Source organism: Anabrus simplex, chromosome 1, assembly GCF_040414725.1.
Source record: "Anabrus simplex isolate iqAnaSimp1 chromosome 1, ASM4041472v1, whole genome shotgun sequence".
Lineage (NCBI taxonomy): Eukaryota > Metazoa > Arthropoda > Insecta > Orthoptera > Tettigoniidae > Anabrus > Anabrus simplex.
Window position 1 is genome coordinate 1,582,900,661 of NC_090265.1, and position 15,808 is coordinate 1,582,916,468.

Below are 15,808 nucleotides of genomic sequence, written 5' to 3' on the forward strand. Positions count from 1 at the left end.
TAGTAATGTTAAAAATTCTTCAATTACCACCTTGCTTAATTTGCTGTGTTGCATTAAATTCTTTCTAACTATTTTTATAGTATCTACAATAGGAATGTTGGAGTACATATCTTTGATATCCAAACTATGTATCGTGTAGTAGTCTGTTAGCTCAATGTTTTTAATTCTGTTACAAAAGTCAATAGTATTAATTAGGTGCGTCTGGCTATAAAACTTATAGTGTTCTTTTAAAAATATTTGTATGAATTTGGCCGTATTATATACTGGACTATTTCTGAAATTAACTATTGGTCTAATAGGAATTTCTTGTTTATGAATTTTCGGTAGTGCCTTTAAAGTAGGTATTTCTGGGTTCATGTTAATTAAACAGTTAGTATCTTTGGAGTCTAATAAAAATTTATGTTATTGAGAATTTGTTTAAGTTTTTTCTGCATAGAAGACGTGGGATCTTTTTTAATCAATTCAACATTATTGCTAGTTAGAAAATTCTTAGTCTTTTCAATATAATTCTGTCTTCCTATCAGTACAATAGTATTACCTTTATCAGCTTTTGTCACAACAATATTATTATTATCTATCTTATTCAATAATTTGATATTCTTATTCAACTCCTCATGGTTCTCTACCGTATGTTCTATCATATTGGATAATGTTCTACTAACTTCGTATCTAAGAGGAACTTGTTCATCAACTGGTAGGTTAGCTATGGCCACTTCAGTTTCAGCTATTAATTTAACAAGATCTTTTCTATTACTATAATTCTCCTTTTCCCAATTGAATTTAGGCCCCTTACTTAAAATGTTAATTTCATTACTATCAAATTGAACTTGAGTTAGATTTCTAAGAGGTTCAAAAAACTTGTGTTCATTATCACTCAGAATATTTACTTTCTTATTATTTAAAGTGTTTTACTTTATTATCAAGTAATGTTCGGAACTTCTTATCCAATACCACTTGCTTCTTGCTCAAAATATTATACATTGAATTTCCTATGTTCTTCTGTAACCAGTCCCATTCTATATTTGATGCTGTTTTGGTTATCCTTAGATGTAACTCATATAATTCATTATTAAGTCTGGATTTTTTAAGGAATAGAAACTTAATTTCATTCCTGAGCCATACTTGATTAACCTTATTCTGTGTTTTTCTCTCATTAGGATGTAACCTACCTCTTTTTTGCAAGGATATCAAATGTTTAGGCACCAGTTTATAAGATATACATTTTTTAAGAAAAAGTATGTCTTTAGAGATTTTGGAAATTTTAATTTTTAAGTTCTTAAATCTTTTAAACAATTTCTTTGCCTGGCTGGCATACTCACTGTTAATAAACTTAACCATGATAGGTTAATATTGTGTTTGGTCCGTATTGACTGGTCTGAATGTATAATATAACTATTTATAATAGTTTATTTAAATCCGCCTTGATCAATACACTCATTAAATGAAAGAAACATTATTAATTAAACCATACATGTTTCGGGAAATCTCAACCATTCCCTTCATCAGTGGTTAGATCAAAGAATAACACAATATGACACAATCTTTTGTTTTACAATTTGAAGGAGTATTTTGTCCCAATACATAATATCAAAGAGTAAAGAGAACTTATGAAATATTATAAAAATGATCAATACATACAATTTTTGTTGAACTGAATGAGAACACTATACAATGTATAATATTTTGAACAAGAAGCAAGTAATATTGGATAAGAAGTTCCAAACATTACTTGATAATAAAGTAAAACACTTTAAATGTAATAAGAAAGTAAATATTCTGAGTGATAATGAACACAAGTTTTTTGAACCTCTTAGAAATCTAACTCAAGTTCAATTTGATAGTAATGAAATTAACATTTTAAGTAAGGGGCCTAAATTCAATTGGGAAAAGGAGAATTATAGTAATAGAAAAGATCTTGTTAAATTAATAGCTGAAACTGAAGTGGCCATAGCTAACCTACCAGTTGATGAACAAGTTCCTCTTAGATATGAAGTTAGTAGAACATTATCCAATATGATAGAACATACGGTAGAGAACCATGAAGAGTTGAATAAGAATATCAAATTATTGAATAAGATAGATAATAATAATATTGTTGTGACAAAAGCTGATAAAGGTAATACTATTGTATTGATAGGAAGACAGAATTATATTGAAAAGACTAAGAATTTTCTAACTAGCAATAATTTTGAATTGATTAAAAAAGATCCCACATCTTCTATGCAGAAAAAACTTAAACAAATTCTCAATAACATAAATTTTTTATTAGACTCCAAAGATACTAACTGTTAAATTAACATGAACCCAGAAATACCTACTTTAAAGGCACTACCGAAAATTCATAAACAAGAAATTCCTATTAGACCAATAGTTAATTTCAGAAATAGTCCAGTATATAATACGGCCAAATTCATACAAATATTTTTAAAAGAACACTATAAGTTTTATAGCCAGATGCACCTAATTAATACTATTGACTTTTGTAACAGAATTAAAAACATTGAGCTAACAGACTACTACACGATACATAGTTTGGATATCAAAGATATGTACTCCATTCCTATTGTAGATACTATAAAAATAGTTAGAAAGAATTTAATGCAACACAGCAAATTAAGCAAGGTGGAAATTGAAGAATTTTTAACATTACTAGAATTTACTTTGGAAAATAACTATTTTGTTTTTGACAACAAAATTTACAAACAGTCTAAAGGCCTAGCAATGGGTTCGCTGGCTTCAGGTATTTTAGCTAACATATTCATGGATTACATGGAATAAAATAAAATAGTGGATAAAATAGATGGATTGATTACATGGTTGAGATACGTCGATGATATATTTGTTAGTATTGATGAACGAAAGGTTAAACCTGATGCTATATTACGGTATTTAAATACTTTGGATAGACAAGTGCATTTTATGATGGAATCTGAAAATGATAGGACTTTAAATTATTCAGATTTGACAGTTACTAGAAATTCTGGTCATTTTGATTTTCAAATTTTCAGAAAAGCTACTCAAACAGATACTATTATCAGAAATGACTCCAATCATCCAGGTCAACATAAAAAGGCAACATTTTACAGTTTAATTAATAGAGCTATGAACATTCCTATGTCTAAGAAGAATCATAATAGAGAGATAAATATAATCCATCAAATCGCTCGTAGCAACGGATATTCCAACAGATTTATTAATAGAATGATAACTAAAGTGAAAAATGAACCTAAAACAACTTTAATTAAAGAGCGAAAAGAGAAAAAGAAATTCGTAGTTCCAACTTTTCGAAATAAGCACTCTTATCAACTGGCTAAAATTTTCAGGAAAAAGAATATCAATGTCACATACAAAACGGATAATAATACTAATAAGATAATTTTCAATTCAGATAAAATAGAGAATAAATGTATATTTAATAAATCAGGAATTTACAAATTAACATGCCAAACATGTAAACAACGATACATAGGACAGTCCGGAAGAAGTTTGGCTATAAGGTACAAAGAACACGTTAATGCGGTCAAACATAAAAGATATTCGGCAATGGGAGAACATATGGTTGAAATGAATCATAAATTTACAGACATTTCCAATGACATGAAATTATTACATTCGACCAAAAAGGGAAAACTGATGAATGTTTTGGAAAATTTAGAAATTTACCTTACACAAAAATGTAATTCTGAATCAAGTTTAAATGAGAAAAGTACAGAAGATAACTCACTGTTTAGGCTAGCATATAATCATTTAAGGAACAAAATGAAGAAGAAAAGAAGAAAAACTTGAAGATCCTAAATTTGTATAGTGTTCTCATTCAGTTCAACCAAAATTGTATGTATTGATCATTTTTATAATATTTCATAAGTTCTCTTTACTTTTTGATCTGATGTATTGGGACGCAATACTCCTTCAAATTGTAAAACAAAAGATTGTGTCATATTGTGTTATTCTTTGATCTAACCACTGATGAAGGGAATGGTTGAGATTTCCTGAAACATGTATGGTTTAATTAATAATGTTTCTTTCATTTAATGAGTGTATTGATCAAGGCGGATTTAAATAAACTATTATAAATAGTTATATTATACATATAAATGCAGTAAAGCACAACCATTTCTCATCAATAGGCCAACATGTAGAAGAATCTAAGCACAACTTCACAGACATCAATAATGACATGATGATATTAAACATAAACTCTAAGGGCCCTCTGCCCAACATAACCAAAGATTTCTATATTTCTTTGGATCAATACGCTAACCCCAATCATAACATTAACAACATTACAGAGAAAACCAATATCATCTTTGACAAAGTCATTCCTGCAATAAAAAATGACTATCTCAAATTAGTAAACACACGTCACAACAAACCAACGAATCACAAACCTAACCCCGCCCCTACCTTCACAATAGCCACTCCTCCATCCCCTCCACCAACATCCCTCCACACAGCTAACATGAGCCCCATACGTACTCGTAGCAGAACACAACAAATCTCCAAACATATCGGTACACAACCTCCACAGCAACAACAGTAAGTACTCTTTTCATTCACACATACATCCAGGCATTCCTTCATACATACGCTATACTCATATTAGCTTTTCTTTACAGATAACAACCATATAACATGCATAGACAAGAGAGGTGTCACCACTAACTGCTCTAAAATGAAACCCTATCTCGCTGTATATATAAATCTTACTGGACTACATCAACAGTTGAATTGCACAGTACTCAATTTTCAAATTTTAATGACAAGAGTTCTTATAACATACCAATACAAAGTATATCAGCCATAGAACATTCTCGATGATCACCTAATACAACTTAATCAACACAAGAACTACAAAAGGATTGAAGAATGAATGCAGCGCAACATGAACTCAAATTTTAATAGACGTTTTTAAAATATACCATGTTTTAATGTATTTATTGTGCTATATTTTTTAGTGTCTTATGATTTGGCATATATATTTTAATGTGTTTATGTACTCATGTCCATGCTCAATCAATAGGTTTTAGTTTATTATAACCATCACCACTTTTAATCAGAGATATTTTAACGCAACATACTGCAATATATTTTACTTCCATTTTTCATTAGACATCCGGATGCTCTAACGTAACATCTTTGTAATTTTGTCTAATGACTGTAAATTTGTGTGCTAGCTGATGATGGCCAAGACAGGCCGAAACCGGTACTAGTGCAATAATTCATTCACAATAAATGTGTTGATCGGTGGAACATTTTTCTTGTCTATTACTTGACACTTATACAAAGAAAGATCTCCTAAACAAGCACTACTGATTGTAGATATATTTCTAAAGATAATAGGCAACTTGATGTCTTTGGAGTGTACAGACTGAGAAAGGGTAGCGCAGAAACGGATTCAGAATTATTTGAAAAGATAATCAGCTATGTGGGAAACAACATGGAAAGGAATGTGATTGTAGCGGGGGATCTGAGTTTACCAAATGTCAATAGGGAAGGCAATACGAACGACAGGAAGCATGACCAACAAACAGCAAATAAGCTAATATGGGAAAGACAGCTGATTCAGAAAGTGATGGAACCAACTAGAGGGGAAAATATTCTGGATGTGGTGTTGGTAAAACCAGATGAGCTCTATAGAGAAGCTGAAGTAATAGATGGCATTAGTGATTATGAAGCTGTTTCTGTCGTAGTTAAAAATAAATGTGTTAGAAAGGAAGGTCTTAAAAGTAGAACTATTGGGCAGGCATGAGGCGGGTTTTAAAAAGTAACTATGATCGGTGGAAAGCTGTAAATAAAAATGTAAACAGACTCTGAGATGGGTTTAAAGCAATTGTTGAAGAATGTGAAAACAGGTTTGTACCTTTAAAGGTGGCAAGGAATGGTAAGGACCCACCTTATTATAATAGAGAAATAAAGATTGGAAAGAAATAGAGTTAGAAATGGCTGTGGAAGTAAGGAGAAATTGAAGGAACTTACCAGGAAATTGAATCTAGCACAGAAGGCAGCTAAGGATAACATGATGGCAAGCATAATTGGCAGTCATACAAATTGTAGTGAAAAAAGGAAGTGTATGTATAGGTATTTTAAGGCAGAAACAGGTTCCAAGAAGGACATTCCACGAATAATAAATGAACAAGGGGAGTGTGTATATGAGGATCTTCAAAAGGCAGAAGTATTCAGTCAGCAGTATGTAAAGATTGTTGGTTACAAGGATAATGTCCAGATAAAGGAGGAGACTAATGCTAAAGAAGTATTAAAATTATATATGATAACAATGACATTCACAATAGGATACAAAAGTTGAAAACTAGAAAAGCGGCTGGAATTGATAAGATTTCTGGGGATATATTAAAGACAATGGGTTGGGATATAGTACCGTATCTGAAGTACTTATTTGATTATTGTTTGCTTGAAGGAGCTATACCAAATGAATGGCGAGTTGCTATAGTAGCCCCTGTGTATTAAGGAAAGGGTAATAGACATAAAGCTGAAAATGAAAGGCCAGTAAGTTTGACATGCGTTGCATGTAAGCTTTGTGAAGGCATTCTTTCTGATTATATTAGACATGCTTGCAAAATTAATAACTGGTTTGATAGAAGGTAGTTCGGATTTAGGAAAGGTTATTCCACTGAAGCTCCACTTGTAGGATTCCAGCAAGATATAGCAGATATCTTGGATTCAGGAGGTCAAATGGACTGTATTTAAAATGACTCCAACTGGACTAGACAAAAGAATAACTGAATGGGTTGCTATATTTCTAGAAAATGGATCTCAGAGAATTAGAACAGGCAAAGCTTTAACTGACTCTCTAATAATTAAGAGGAGAATTCCTCAAGGCAGTATTATTGGACCTTTATGTTTTCTTATATATATAATTGATATGAGTAAAGAAGTGGAATCAGAGGTAAGGCTTTTTGCGGATGGTGTTATTCTGTATGGAGTAATAAACAAGTTTGTGAGTAATTGCAACGTGACCTCGATAATGTTGTGAGATGGACAGCAGGCAATGGTATGTTGATAAATGGGGTTAAAAGTCAGGTTGTGAGTTTCACAAATAGGAAAAGTCCTCTCAAGTTTTAATTACTGCATTGATGGGGTGAAAGTTCCTTTTGGGGATCACTGTAAGTATCTAGGTGTTAATATAAGGAAAGATCTTCTTCATTGGGGTAATCACATAAATGAGATTGTAAATAAAGGGTACATATCTCTGCACATGGTTATGAGAATGTTTAGGGGTTGTAGTAAGGATGTAAAGGAGAGGTCATATAAATCTCTGGTAAGACCCCAACTAGAGTATGGTTCCATTGTACGGGACCCTCACCAGGATTTTCAGGGATCCCATTATCGGCAGCCCTGAAAATGGTTTTCCGTGGTTTACCATTTTCACACCAATCAAATGCTGGGGCTGTACCTTAATTAAGGCCACAGCCGCTTCCTTCCAACTCCTAGGCCTTTCCTATCCATCATTGCCATGAGACCTATCTGTGTCGGTGCGACATAAAGCCCCTAGCAAAGAAAAGGATTACCTGATTCAAGAACTGGAAAAAAACCCAAAGAAAAGCAGCTCGATTTGTTCTGGGTGATTTCCGACAAAAGAGTATTATTACAAAAGTGTTACAAAGTTTGGGCTGAGAACAATTGGGAGAAAGAAGACGAGCTGCTCGACTAAGTGGTATGTTCACAGCAATTATAATAAGAATTATTTCTTATTTACCTATTCAATACAAATCACCTTTATTGGTGTTTACATTTTCATACAATTAATTCTTCTAATAATAATTTTGTGTGGCTATTTCTAGCTGAGTGCAGCCCTATTAATTCTTCTAAGGGACATGTTTTGCTCTTATAAAGAGCATCTTCAGCCATTAATTTCAATCTTAAAATGATGTTCGTGAACAGTTGTAAACGTATTAAAAGACAATAGTCAAAATTAAAATTACAATAGTCTAAAAACCAAATTACATTACATCTAAGAAAACAACATTAAAATACTTCAATAATGTGATAACATGAACATTTAAAATTATCACAATGTCCATTCAAAACCTTGTTTCTGAAACTATTATTGAATCTTCATCTTAAAAACACTAGTAAATGTTTTTCTATAAAAACAGGACCAAGGTGAACACCAATCCTACCAAAAAACGAAAATTAAAATGCAAATTATGTGACGTAGTGTTTCCAGCATGTAAGTTAAAATAGAGTGCCCACAAGCTGAATTGTGAAAACACAATGATCCATATTGCTTTAAACATAACAGACAGGATATAGGAGTCAAATGTGGGCTCTGGTTGAAAATGTTGTTTAACTTGTTTACAAATATAGGTAGTAAGCATACGTTATGTTACGCAGATTTGTGACGTATAGAACGTCGTACTTGACCTCCGACCAATTTGTACAGATAGTGGAATCTGTAAAGAAGAAAGAGGAAATTTAATATTATGAGTGTGTGTGAATTTCCTAACTGATTACATTTAAATGGGAACTTACTTGTTATTATTAAGATGAGAGGTACGTCCTGCTAATTTGGAGTTGCTAACTTGTCTGCCAGTTCAGCTCCTAGTATTCTATTTGTGTGATAGAGGTGGTGGGGAACCCTAGAGTGGGAGAGGGGATGGGTGATCTTTCTGCGTCATTGCCGGCATAGGAGGGGCTCTTTTACGAATGACGGGAGCTTGTTTAACGTTTGGATAGGGGATAAAAGGTAATGGTGAATCTGGCAGGGGAGAGGAGATAGGCAGACCTTTATGCGTCATTGGCGGTATAAGCGAGGCATTCTTACGAGTGATGGGAGCATGCTTAACTTTTGGAGGAGGGGTATAAGGCTTTGTATTTAACAGCTTAAACGTCTGTTGGATTCCTTTCTGACCTGATTTAACAGTATTGAGTAACTTGGGTGTTAATTTGTGTAAGGGACTTTTGAGTTCCGTAACATCATTGAGATTTTTATCCTTATTATAATTCTGATCCAAAAATATATAAAGGCTTTCCAGTTTGTTCAGTAGCTTATCTTTTTCCATACTCCTAATTATCGTCAAATCTTTTTCTATGGAAGTAAAATGGTGTCCTGTCTCTTTCATGTGCATACTCATTGCTGAGTTTTTATTATGTTTTTCTGTGTAAAAATGCACCATGTACCTCATAAAAAAGGCTTCTCCCAGTTTGCCCGATATAAGAAAACCCGCATTCTGAACATTTCAATCTATAAACTCCTGATCTCGAGTAACGATGGTTTCCCTGATTAATTTTGCCATGATTAAAAAATATATTTTGATTCGTATTAGAAGTTCTAAAAGCTATGTTCACACCGAGTTTCTTGAATGTATTCATGATTTGGTGAATCGCCAGGTTATTATACGTAAATGTGGCATATTTGGTTTTTTTAAGTGTTTTGTTGTTTTTTAGATGTAATGTAATTTGGATTTTAGACTACTGTAATTTTAATTTTGACTATTGTCTTTTTAATATGTTTACAGCTGTTCACGAACATCATTTTAAGATTAAAATTAATGGCAGAAGAAGCTCATTATATGAGTGAAACATGTCCCTTAGAAGAATTAATTGTATGAAAATATAAACACCAATAAAGGTGATTTGTATTGAATAGGTGGATAAGAAATACTTCTTATTATAATTGCTGTGAATAACATCATTCAATACGGAGCAACCATGAGGATAATGACCTGTAATAAGTGGTATGTTCCAAGCTGTCTGTGGAGAAGTTGGTGTGGAATGACATTAGTAGATGAATAAGTTTAAGTGGCATCTTTAAAAGTAGGAAAGATCACAATATGAAGATAAAGTTGGAATTCAAGAGGATAAGTTGGGGTAAATATTAATTTATAGGAAGGGGAGTTAGGGATTGGAATAACTTACTAAGGGAGATGTTCAATAAATTTCCAATTTCTTTGAAATCATTTAAGAAAAGGCTAGGAAAACAACAGATAGGGAATCTGCCACCTGGGCGACTGCCCTAAATGCAGATCAGTATTGATTGATTAAGTGTAGAGCGAAATACAAGGGATACTAGAGAATATGTCGGTGAAACAACTCAGGGACGAACTCACCAAGAGAAATCTCCCAACAAATGGGAAGAAGAAATTGCTGCAGACGCGGTTACGGGAAGATCTTGTCGAAAAAGGAGAAGATCCTGAAAAGTTTTTCATCAAACCCGATGAAGATTCAGAGGCAGAAGAAGAGGTAAATATAACCGAAATGTGTTCTAACCTAATGACCATGTTGCAGGCACTAAATGACATAATTTCAGACGTCAATTCCGGCATAACAGGACAGATCGCAGATCAAATTTTGAAAGTAAATGATAAAATTTCTCAAGCTAACTCAGTTTTAACCGGACAAATATCACAAGTGTACACGCAGGTTTACAAAGTTGAACAGGGTCTAAAATTGAAAATTTCATCGCAAATTAGCGATGTCACCAATCAATTAATGCAGCAAATATTAGACATCAGGTCAAAACTGGGACAGGTTGAACAGATCGATAGTAGGGTAAGCCAGCTGGAAGGGGATATCTCGAACCTTGAGGACGAGGTGGAAATCCAGGTTTCCGGCATAAAGCAACACGTGGAAAGCCATATCTCTGCCATCGAGGGAAATTTTGGGAGCCGTATCTCTGCCATCGAGGGAAATTTTGGGAGCTGTACTTCTGCTGTTGAAGGAAGGTTAGAAAACCTTCAAGGGAGATGTGCAAAATATAACAGAAAGCATCCTTCACACAGAAGAAGATAGATTAATTCAAGCAGGATGTACCGCCACACCTCTAAACCCCTCAAACCTAACTGGCAATACAGGACACCTAGACCCAAAGAGCCTTCCGGAATTCCACAGGGGACAGGAAGAGAACCCAATTAGCTTCATCGAAGGATCAGTCAGTCAGTTAGGAAGGACTAATCTACGAGAGAACATCTTCGTGCAACTCATCACCCCACGATTCAAGGGGCAAGCCGCTACTTGGTGAAATAACTTGAAGGGTTTAAATTTAAACTGGATGGACTTCAAGAGGGAATTTCTCGCTAGGTTTAATTCTGAAGGGGTGAAGAACTCCATGAAGAGAAGCTACTGACTGAGGCACAACCCTCTGGCATGACAGCTAGCACCTTCATCCTACAGAAGTACCAACTCTTCAAGCGTCTGCACCTGGAAGGAATCTAAAACAAGATCTTACCAGACATCACAGTGCTATTCCACGATAAGATTTGACCCCTAGTGAAAGTATCACAACCAAGATCCTTTAATGACCTACGTAGAATCGTTGCCAAGTTGGAAGAGGAACACGAGAGCGAAGCTACAGAAGAGACCAGCATAGTTATGAAGTGCTACCAGTGCAAAAGAACGGGACACCTGAAGATCAAGTGCCCAACCTTGATGTTGAAAAACTAGGTCCAGCCCATTCTGGATTAAGGGGGGATGAGACCGGGAACAGGAATGTGTATCAAGACACGACAGACAAGCAACCCTGGACAAGCAGGTGAGGGATTGTTCAGATTGTGGACAGAACAGACCAATCTCGCCCAGCGATCATCTTGAGGATAGGCAACGAGAGCTTCTCAGCTATACTCAACAGCCAAGCAAGTCACTCATTTATAAATGGCACTGTTGCCAGATTACTACCACCCATGAAGTCTCGCCATCTCAGAAGAGTAGTGGGAGCAGTGGATGGGGTAACCTATTCCATTCAAGGACGAACTAACCTAACCGCTAAATGTATGGACTGGCCAATTGTAGTTAAGGTCTCAGTGATTCACAACCTAATACCTGACATCATATTAGGTCATGACTTTCTGGAAGAATACAAGGTGATCCTGGACGATGCAGTGCATTAAGACTTTTTGGGAAAAGACAGACATCTGAAGGTCGCCTGGCACGATGGAAACCTCCAGACTTGTAAGGATGCAGAAGTGAACGTACACGTAGGAGATATCCAGTTAATGCAGCTTCAAGGCAAGGCTACCAGTGCAAAAGAACGGGACACCTGAAGATCAAGTGCCCAACCTTGATGTTGAAAAACTAGGTTCAGCCCATTCTGGATTAAGGGGGGATGAGACCGGGAACAGGAATGTGTATCAAGACACGACAGACAAGCAACCCTGGACAAGCAGGTGAGGGATTGTTCAGATTGTGGACAGAACAGACCAATCTCGCCCAGCGATCATCTTGAGGATAGGCAACGAGAGCTTCTCAGCTATACTCAACAGCCAAGCAAGTCACTCATTTATAAATGGCACTGTTGCCAGATTACTACCACCCATGAAGTCTCGCCATCTCAGAAGAGTAGTGGGAGCAGTGGATGGGGTAACCTATTCCATTCAAGGACGAACTAACCTAACCGCTAAATGTATGGACTGGCCAATTGTAGTTAAGGTCTCAGTGATTCACAACCTAATACCTGACATCATATTAGTTCATGACTTTCTGGAAGAATACAAGGTGATCCTGGACGATGCAGTGCATTAAGACTTTTTGGGAAAAGACAGACATCTGAAGGTCGCCTGGCACGATGGAAACCTCCAGACTTGTAAGGATGCAGAAGTGAACGTACACGTAGGAGATATCCAGTTAATGCAGCTTCAAGGCAAGGCATCGTCTAGGCAACCGGCAAGGGAACCTGAAGCTAGGGGCACCATTGTCGAGAGGGAGTTCCCACGAAAACACCAGAGAGAGCCTAAAGAACATGCCCTTATGACCATCAAAGAGGAACTAGATCTCGGAGTAATCAAACAGTGGCAAGAACAAGACAAGCCCTGTAAGACCATGATGCAGCAGATTAGGAGACAGAACACCGATAGTCGACTTGTCCCGAGGGAATTCAAGATGTGCTACAAGAACTTCCGGGTTGACAGAGGACTCCTAACGTACAGGTCGTACCTTTCCGACACGCCTGCATAGTAGTGATTCCCAGACAGCACACGACGGACATCCTCGAGAAGTTCTACGACAACACTGAAGCCGGACATCCACGAGGCAAAGAGATGTATCAGTCTATCCAACGAAGATTCTTCTGGGTCAACATGCGGAAAGACATGCTGGATTATGTGAAGGGTGCTACATCTGTGCCTACAAGAAGGCATATTCCAGTCAGCGAGGAAGATGGCCACATCACCCTTGGGACGTCATAGCCCTGGACTTGATGGGTCCTTACCCTAGAACACCATGGGGTAAAACAGGACTCCTAGTAATCACCGACCTCTTCACAAGATGGATCGAGACCTTTCCGATACCTGAAGCCACAGATTCACAACCAAGTATTTTATATTTTCCACCTTGTCGATACATTAGTTGCTTAAGGCAACTTATTGGTTAAAAGTGGTGCATGTTTCATGTATTATATTAACATCTTCAGCCACATAACACTGTTTAGATGAAAAATTCACATACTGACAAAGTATCAATGCTTTGAGAGAAAGTGTCCTTAATATTTTTTTTAAGTTGTCATTTAATCTTCTTATGATATTTTTAAGGACACTTTCTCTCATAGCATTGATACTCTGTCAATATATGAATTTTTATTCTAAACAGTGTTATGTGGCTGAAGATGTTAATAATATACGAAATATCAACCACTTTTAACCAATAAGTTGCCTTAAGCAACTGATGTATTAACAAGGTGGAAAACAAAAAATACTTAGTTGTGAATCTGTTAAAGTGCGATACGGACCATGAAGTTGATTTTATGTAAACCTGAAGTCACGACGGGACACATCACCAGCCTGCTACAAGATAAGGTATTCAGCTGCTACAGTTATCCACAGTGCATTCTGTCAGACAACAGGAGTCAGTTCACATCAAGGAAGTGGCAGCAAATGGTGAAATGTCGTATGGCTTTTAGTGCCGGGATAACCCAGGACGGGTTCGGCTCGCCAGGTGCAGGTCTTTTTATTTGACTCCCGCAGGCGACCTGCGCGTCGTGATGAGGATGAAATGATGATGAAGACAACACATACACCCAGCCCCCGTGCCATTGGAATTAACCAATTAAGGTTAAAATCCCGACCCGGCCAGGAATCGAACCCGGGACCCTCTGAACCGAAGGCCAGTACGCTGACCGTTCAGCCAACGAGTCGGACAGCAAATGGTGATAGAATAGGGTATGGAGCACTGGATCACCCCTATCTACAACCCAAGAGCCAATCCAACGGAACAACGGAACCAGGAGCTGAAAAGGACGCTACGGGTCCACCTGATAGACAAAGAACATCAACTGTGGGACCGTTAGATACCGCAGTCACTCTTTGCCCTGCGACAACACATCAACTGTGTCACCGGCTATTCCCCAGTGGAGCAGTTCCTTGGTCGACAGCTATATGGCACTGGGATTTGGGAGATTCATCCACCATCCATTTCTGGTCAAGATGAGGCAGCTGTTTTCCTAGCAGAGTGGCAGCAGCAGCAGCAGCAGTAGGACATCAAGGAGATGCAAGCTTTGGGTGAAAAGAGATCCCTTACCAAGGCCAAGGCTCAAGATGTCGAAGAGACCCAGATCTTCCTACCAGGCCAGCAGGTACTGCGATGTAACCACCCAGTCAGTGATAAGATTGGAGGGTTTCACGTAGGTCTCGCACCTAAGTGGGTTGGTCCCATCGGGATGGATAAGCAGCTGGGCCATGAGATCTACTTACTAAAGACCAACCCTCCTGTCGAGGTCCATGCATTGGAGCTGAGGCGAATCACGCAACCGCTGCGCATACAGAGTAAGCCTGGTACTACCATGGGTCCACCTGAAGGAGAGGCTACTGACGACACAGCTCATACTGGTCATTAGGAGAATGCATCGACTATCATCGAGGAAGAGGCTGGCAGTGAGACAACCCTGATCCCCGACATGGCACGATCCGGTCAAGAGGAGGAGAGAACATCCAACGACGTCGAGGAAGAGAGAAGATACAATCTACGACCAAGGCAAAGTCGATGAGTGTGACAGACTGTGGAAATTGTTTCAAGTTGTAGGGGGGATATTGACGCATGTGTGATAAACTGATATAACTTGAAAACAATATTCTCTTACCCATAGGTAAATAATACAAGTATCGAGCTTGAATTATTATTATTATTATTATTATTATTATTATTATTATTATTATTATTATTATTATTATTATTATTATTATTTTATTATGATGTTTATTATTATGACTTGTAATGTATGGCTATGAAGTGTTTACATCCATTTAGTAGTATTAATTACATAGTCGGATGATCGCATTGTGTGTGAGGTTATTTCGTGAAACATGTACTGTATATAGAAATGTATATGAGTTTAGTTAATGTAAGAACCTGTATATAATGTATTATTACCTGTTGTCCCAGAGGGGACGTGTTTTTAGGCTCTACCCACTACATTTTTGGCCCGGCTATTTTGCCTTTGAAATTTGTGTCACTTAGGAATTCAATTCCGACTTGGTTCTATTATTATTTCCTGTGCAGCTTATGTCGCTAAGTTTAATTGCATCCTCTCCATCCGTGGAGTTATTTTCCATCGTTAATATACCATGTATTTCGCTCCTATCTCTGTTATTTTCCGGTCCGGTGTTAGTCAGCTGTAGAGTGAGTCTTCTCTCGAGGCTCGTCTGCTCTCCAGCCAGCATCTGCCTCGTGTTGCCTTGACGGCGGGGTTCGAGTCTATTGTTAGTCATCATGGAAGTTGGAAGTATTATGCAGTGGTTCGTGTGTAGAGCGTCTATTCATATAACCATGCCGGGATAACTCGTAATGGATAAGGGCTTCATGCCCTCAAGTTTTGACTAATTACCTGGGAGTGGACGTCCGCAGCTTATTTATTTGCTATATATGG